Here is an 8,202-nt window from a genome sequence, read left to right as displayed (position 1 = left end):
ACCGCGGCGCCGCCCCGCGCCCGCGCGCCGCTCCCCAGCGCCCGCCTCCCCGCGCGCCCCCGACGCCTGCCCGAGCGCACCTGGGCGGGGCGCGCGCCCTGCCGTGGATCCCCGAGTCGCCTGCCCAGCAGGCTGGAGGAACTAAGCGGGCAAATACCTGGCCACCTGTGGCTGTGCGGGGCGAGGCAGGCAGGCTAGCCGGCGAGAACTGAGTTGAAGGAAGAGAGAAAAATAGACGGTCTGGCGCTTCAGTTTCTGCTCCAGAACCTAAAAGAACCTTTGTCAGTACCAGAGATCTACTGTAAGGGGAGGGGAGAGTGGTCCAAAATGAGGTTCTTGGTGTGCAGCACGGGAGACTGGAGAGGGATGCGGCTCCGGGATAAGGGGCATACTTTCCTGAGAAATCAGAAAGCAGTGAGACTAGAGTGTGGACCTCCTGTGCTAGCAAGAACTGCACCTGTTTGGAAGAACGCTGCTGTTTGCCAGCCTGGTTGACTGGAGAGTAACAAACACTACTGTGGCCCCAGTCCTGCGATTCCCATGCTGACTGGTGGGCAAAAAATACCAGTAGAGGCAGCAGGTGCTGAGGCCTCAGAACAAGTTAACCTGAAGACTCAGAACCACCAAGCTTCCCTTCTCCTGTCTGCTAATTGACCCCAGGGGAACAGGAAATGAACTTGATTGCTATAAAGTCCTCCCTACAAATATAGCAAGTACTAGGTTCTTAGAATTGGAATGAAACGCCAGAAAGATGCAAGATTTTGTGATTATACTCAGTAACCAGAAGCTTGCCTAAGTTTTTCTACCTCTGCACCCCAACTTTCTGTTTAAGGAAAGAGGGGAGACCAGATTGCAAAATATAAGTCCTGCGGTGGCTGCAAGGCCTTCTTTGCTCCAGCCACAGCGCCCAGTCAGAGCAGGTGAACCACTTCATACCTGCAACAGAGCCTGACTTCCTTCTGAACACAATACTCGGAGCATTTTCCCACCCTAGGGCCTCTGGGATCTGTAATATGTTTGCTTCAGGCTCTGCTCAGATACCTGCTCCTCAGGAAGCTCTTCTCTGACCTCTTTGTAGCAAAGGACACTCCAACTCTCAACTCCCATCTGCTTCTTGTCCAGTGTCTTGAATTTTGTTTGATACTCTTGCCGATTGTCTTGATGTTTCTCATGGAAGCTTATCACTTTATCTTATGTGTGTGTGTGTGTGTGTGTGTGTGTCTGCTGTGTGTGTGTGTGCGCGTGCTTTATGTCTGTTTATAATCAAAATGCTTACATGCATTTACATTTTATATGTATATAAACGAGTGTATGAGTTACATATACACATGATATAAATATATGCATACATACATATGGTGAATATGTTTATCTTTATGTGTTTGGCATGGGTCTCTTCCCGGTGTAGTGACTCCCTTTGTCTGGTGTTTTTCATTACTCTTAGCAGTTAGAACAGTGAATGAGGGTGGATTAGGGTTCATTACATGAAAAGAACATTGAGTGAATTGAGTTTCTAGGCCTCTCTCCAGCTCTGGGTGTGGCTATTGGAAGGTCTTTTCCTAGAATCTCTAAGATCTCCCCGTGCTCTGCACGCTACTGTGGGAAAGGGTAACAGGGGAGAGGCCAGGAACTAGGGACCTGGACCCCAATGAATATCCCAAGAAGTAACAGTAGCTCAGATAGAAACTAGAAGTCAAGAGCATGGCAGATAGTTGGTTGTCAGAGAGAAAATACCACAGAAAAATCATGAGAGGAATTCACTGTCCACCTCCAGGCTGAGTTTCTGATTTCTGTCCTAAGGAAAAAGCCCTGGCAGCTCTGGGCCTGGACAGCCTCCAAGTCTACAGAAGTCACTAAACACCACAGTCTGAGAAATCCAAAAGGGAAATGGAGTGGGTGGCACAAACTGGGAAGAGTTATCTCAGCGAAGCAAAAGGCAAGATTAGACTTCATACCAGCAGGAGAGTCTAAGCACCAAGGCCTCTACTTGCAGTGTAAATGGGCCAGCCCTAGCAATCCCAACCCAGCTATCCTAGTGGAAAGGATGCCAACAGATCCATCTATGAACAATTGTTTCCAAAAGCATGTATTCGATATACACGAAGGCCAGTAGTGGGTAGAACTAGACCTATTATTAAATATTAAAATAGTTTTGAGTGCTGGAGGGTAAAGATGTTGTATTTGTTAATTTGCATGAATTCTCTAGTACTTATGGACTGATGATGTTAGGTCCATCAAACCACCTCTACCCATCACTATGTGCTCTTGATATGACCCTGGGCCTTCCTGGGCACCCTGTATCTGGACTAGGTATATACTAGTAGAGTCTCTGAGAGAGCGTTTTGACAAGCTGTGACTGAAAGAAGAGAGAGGCGACCTGGTTGTACTTCTCTAGATCTCAACTTCCTATATGCTACAGGAAGGCTGTAGCCAGAAGGCCCCTTCATCAAAGTGCACAGCTAAGCCCAGGCTGTGCATGTCAGGACTGACACTAGTGATCCGGCTACATCACTGAGCTCTTAACTCAGGGGAAAGAGCTAGTACCAGAGCACAGATAGCTTGAGGGACTTTCTTTAGGGACTTTATTCTCTCTCAATCCTTCTTCCCTTTTATCTCTCCTCTCAAGTCTCACCTTTCCTCTAATAGGGATACCTGGGACCTCAGAGACTTTACTGGTATACACCTGGACCAGATACAGGGTGTCCAGAAAGGCCCAGGGTCATATCAATGACATATAATGATGAGTAGAGGTGGTCTGGCCAAGTCAGTGCTTCCTGAATTTGAATCTTCAAAGAATGAAGATTCTGATCCATTCAGTGGTACACAGGAGAGCTTTTGTTCCTAATGGGCATTCAGAGATGCAAAATTTGTTGGCCCAAGGACAGAAGATCACACACAGTAGCTTCTGGAATGATCTTGTACTGACTGGTAATGTTGGCGGCGGCAAATTCCTTCTCTCTAAACATTCATTTCCTTCTGTGAAATGTGAGAGCCGTCTGAACACATTCAGGCTTTGTGGGGTCTTAACCTCACAGGACTTCAGGAATCTTTTAAAAATAAAAACATGATTGATATAAATTGTGATTCCAAAGTGGTTATTTATTGTACAGACTGAATTTGTGGTCCTTTAAAAAAATAATAAAGTCCTGGTCTATAACCTCCAGTATTTGGAGAAAGGTTTTGGTGAGGTAAGATGAAGCAAGGACATATTGTTGAATCTTTAATCTCACATGGTAGATGTCCTGTAGGAAGAGGAGAAACATCAGTACGCTCTGAATATGCACAAGAAAGGCCACGTGAAGACTAAGTGAGGGGGTGGCTATGTGCACCAGGGAGCAGCCTCTCACCATAGCCCAAGCCCAGCAACTTATCAATCATGTCTGCTTCAGGCTCAGGAGCTGTAAGAAAATGAATTTCCATTTTTCAAGCTGCACATTCCAAGGTATTTTTGTTATGGCAGTCTAAAGGGACTAGCATAAATATAGAAAACAAACCACTAAAAATTATAATTATTAAGGGCTGACCTACCACTAAAAACAAGCAGGTTGTTAATAACAATAAGTCAGCCCCCAGGAAAAAGAATAAAGAGTAACATCTACCTTACGCATCTAGGCAAAGATTAAATACTATATCACATATTGAGTGCCTAAGGTGACACCTGGCACTCATTTAATAATCAATCCATTTTAACTCTAATTGTACATGTAGATAGTCATTTTCTTTTGGTACATAGTTCCCTTAAAAAATGTGTGACCAGAGTTCTAGCTCCTTGAACCATTGCTAGAATATAAACAAAAGCCACACCCTGGGCCATTTTGCTCTGGCATACAGGCTGAGCTGGACAATGGCCAGAAGTTTATTGGCTATAAACGTTGCTCCAAAGGAGGGATGCCGTCCTCCTTATGTGGATGAAGCTAAAGAAGTAACTTCAGGTCCGAAATCTTTTCTCCAGCCATCTTGCTTGGGTACTTGAAACCTCAGAAACCACTTTCCTGAACAAAGTGTGAGTCTTAGAGCTGAAGCTGCTTGGCATCTCAGTGTAGCTTGTGGAATCCTGCTGGAGGCTACAGCAAGAAGACATAAATGTAGGCCCAAGGTCTTCTGAGGAAAGCCCAGATGACCCGTGTCTTGCCATCCACTTTGCTGTTTCGTTTTCAACTTTGCTTCAAGGCAGGGGTTGAATCACTTTCTCTTTAGGTTGGCATCATCGATGGTTAATTTTGATTGTCAACTTGATTGGATTGAGAAGTGCCTAGTGTTTGTAAAACACTGCCAAGCTTGGCGTGACCCTGGTGAGGACAGAGTGACATGGTCCTTGCCCCAAGGACAGGGCCCCAGTGTGAGCCTCCAGGAGATGCCGTACCCAGCATGGCCCTGATGGGGACAGAATGACATGGTTCCAGCTCCTGAGACAGGGCCCTCAGGTGAGCCTCTATGAGTATCAATGGCTGCTGTGGGAATAAGGCTTGTTTGTATATTAATGTACATATTTTCACTTTCCTCCAAGGAATGTCCTCCCTGTTAACAATAATGACTTGATGAGAATTAGAAACAGCACAGAGTCTAGGAGTTGAGGGTGTGCTATGTCTCCTTAAAATGGTAAATGCTGGGACCTTTAAGACAGCCTTTAGGGCTATGGGAAAGAGCTCTAGATTCATGAATTCAAAAGTATATAATTTCTCAACTATGCAACATATAAGGTTGTAATATGAATTATGAGGGGCTTCGTGAATCTAAAGGAACAGAGGTGGCTACACTATGAGCCAACTTGTCAGAAAGATACAAAGGCAGGCAGATTCCTGAGATCAAGGTCAGTCTAGGACAGATCAAGGTTAGGCCCAGGTAAGGTAGAAATGATAATTCAGGATCCCACCCAACTAGTTTCCCGTTTGTGTTTAACAAAAGCAGAAAGATCTCTGAATTCTTTTGCAATGTTAATGAGAAAACAAGGTATGCTTCCTTTCTCTTAAGAATCAAAGGGGTGGAGTCAGAGGATCCTAATTCATAAGATAATCTAAAGGAAACCTGTGCAAAAGACTGGATTGATATGTAAAATCTGTTCTGTAGGAGATGAGCTATTCATAGAAGTTTTTAGGATAAAAAGAGAACTGCTTGGAGGACAGAGAGGCAGACAGACAGACAGACAGACAGACAGACACACACACACACACACACATACACACACAGGCATAAACATGTGCACACACATATACTCACAAGCAAGCAGGATATGGACAGAGAAATCTCTAGAGGGAAACAGAACATAGCAGAACATAGAGAGAAGCAGACTGGAAAAGCTGTATCACACGAAAACACAGGTCTTCAGCTTGGATCCATGATTTGACTTTGGCTTGTTTCTTTTCACCATCCCAGACACCCCTTCTTTCAGAATCCCTCTCCATGCTGAGGCTGGGTCATGGCATCTCTGGGTGTGTCTGTGTGGACATTTCCAGAGTAGGGTAGTTAGCTAAGAAGAGAGGACGTACTTTGAGTTCACTGTCTCTCTAGCTGAAATAAATTTTGAGGAAGGAGAAACCAGCTAAGAGTAGACATTCTCTGTCTCTATTTGATAGTTTCTATGGTGGGATTTGTTCTGTCCCACCACTGCCTCTCCGTCAAAAGGAAATGACATATCTGAGACCATAAGCAAAAGAAATCCTCCTTCTCTTACATTCTGTTCTGTTATGCATTCTGTTACAGCAACTCATGGGTCAGTAAGTGCAGCCTGTCTTAGCCTGTTTTGTTTGCTCCATCCATCATAATAATAGTTGATACTGGGTAATGTATAAAAAGAACAGAGGTTTGTTTATCTCACAGCTTTAGAGGCTAAAATTTCAGGATTATGTTGCCTAACAGGAAGAGGATCTCTTGGCCATGTCATAGTAAGATGAATGCTATTTTACATTATAGAGGAGCAGAGAGATGGAGGTCAGGAAGGAATGAAGAGAGAGACCAGACTTACTCCTTTATAATAACGTGCTCTAGCTAGGATAAACCTGGTTCTAAAAGAACTACATGAATACCTTCTAAGGGCAATATTCCACTGGCTAACCAACTCTTCAAGATCCCAGTATGTCAACACCATTACAGTAGGGACAAGGCTTCCACCACAAGAAACTCTGGGGGTGAGACATATCTAAAACAGAGCAAAATCAAGTTATTGAAATAGAAATATTTTACATGGTATCATTATTTAATAATGATGGGTTAAATGCTTGTATAGATTGCTCTTCTTTTATTGAAAATATAGTTCCTTTCCTTTTCTTTGAAAGCAAACCTTTTTAATGAATTTAGTTTGGAACCAATGAGGCAGCTCAGTTGGTAATTTGTTTGCCAGACAAATCTAAAATCCTGGACTTGATCTTCAGGATATAGACAAAAGAAAAAGGTGGTGGAGGAGGAGGAGGATGAGAAAAGAAGAAAAAGAAAGGAGGAGGAGGAGAAGTAAGAGGAGGAGGAGGAGGAGGAGGAGGAGGAGGAGGAGGAGGAGGAGGAAAGCCAGCACAGTCAGATTTATAATCCCAAATCCTAGAGAATAGAAACAAACAAATCTCTGAAGCTTGCCAGCCAGCTAGTTCCAAGCCAAGTGAGAAGCCTTGTCTCAAGAAAATATAGTGAAGGACAATTAAGGAATGACATACAAAGTTGACTTCTGTCCTCCAGATGCACCCATACACACACACACACACACACACACACACACACACACACACACACACAGAGAGAGAGAGAGAAGTGCAATATATGCAAAGAAAAAAGAAAGAATTCAGTTTATTTTTTTCTGTTTTATTTTATTTATTTTATTTTATTTTCTCAAATCATAATTAATTCACACAGGGGTATAAACACAGAAAGGCAGGAAGTGGGGAGGGGAATGACACTGGAGTGTGGGTGCTCAGGGGGAATACAGATATCTTCAGAACCGGGTATCGGCTGGGTGAAGGTTCAGGGGACAAGTCACCGTGACTCTGCCTATGACTCGCTTATCCCCATCTAAGCTGGTATTATCTGCCAAGGCTACCTATTTACAAGGTCCATGACCACTCAGGCTTATACATTTCCACAAAAGCTGCCCGTTGACATTAGCTTATAGCCATCTGTTTCAATGTTCTTCCACTGAGACCCAAGACTTGGTTTTAGCTATGGAGGACCACAAGACTCAAGATGAGGTTGTTACTTTATACAAGTTGTTTCCAAAACCCATCTCCACCCAACGTAAAAAAAGGGGGACTTCTGCCCCTAGACCAAGCAGAGAGGGACCAAACAGAACCCACTCTGACAGGCGATCTGAATTCTTGCTTAGGCTGCGAGGTTAAGCACTGCAAGGGAATATCAATAAAAGATAAAAATATCTCTCTGGGTTCCCTGAGGGATAAGCCTGACTGCATAGGGGTTGATGTCAAAAGCATCCCCTCTCCAGGAAAAAGACATCGGGACGGGTATGGCCCTCATGCCTCACTGGACAACGACAGGGGGACTGGAGTCATTACAAGGTCCCCTTCAATTACTGGAGGTCAGGCCTCTATCCCCGCCTTCGCAAGTTTAGAATTGCCACAGCCCTTCTATTCTTAGAGAAGGGAGGAGATATCAGGGGCAGCCCTGCTTACACACTGTAGGCCTACAATCTGCCATAGGCCTAAAGTCAGCAGTGGACCTGTCATACATGTATACTAACACCAAGAATTCAGTTTAGTAGAGATTTGTACATACATTGACTTGTATAACAACCATCACTATCTAATCTCAGTACACTATAATCACCCCCAAAAAAGTCCTGTATCTACTGATTTTCCTTCCTGGGGCCATTAATCTACCTTATGAATTAACCTATTCTGGAAAGTTCATATAAATAGAACTATACAACACATAGTCTTTCATGACTAGATTCTTTCCCTTATGATAATATCATTAAGACTTACCTACACTGTTGTTCCCTGATCTTTAAATAGTCAGACAATACTCTCATCACACGGACAAACCACACTGAGTTGAACTGTTGATCAATTGATAAGCATTGAAGGGATTTCTACTTCTTGACATTATGAAGGCCCCTGCCATGGCTACATATTCCAAAAACTCTGTGTGAATGTATACTTTGGAGTCTCTTTGGGTATATACCTAAGAGGCATTGTCAGACCAATAGGTATTTCCATGCTTGTTCCTTCCAGGGTTCCATTGAGGAAGTATAAAGCTGTTTTCTAA

This window comes from Grammomys surdaster, unplaced genomic scaffold, assembly GCF_004785775.1.
Source record: "Grammomys surdaster isolate TR1022 unplaced genomic scaffold, NIH_TR_1.0 67, whole genome shotgun sequence".
Classification (NCBI taxonomy): Eukaryota; Metazoa; Chordata; class Mammalia; order Rodentia; family Muridae; genus Grammomys; species Grammomys surdaster.
This window is presented reverse-complemented; position numbering follows the sequence as displayed.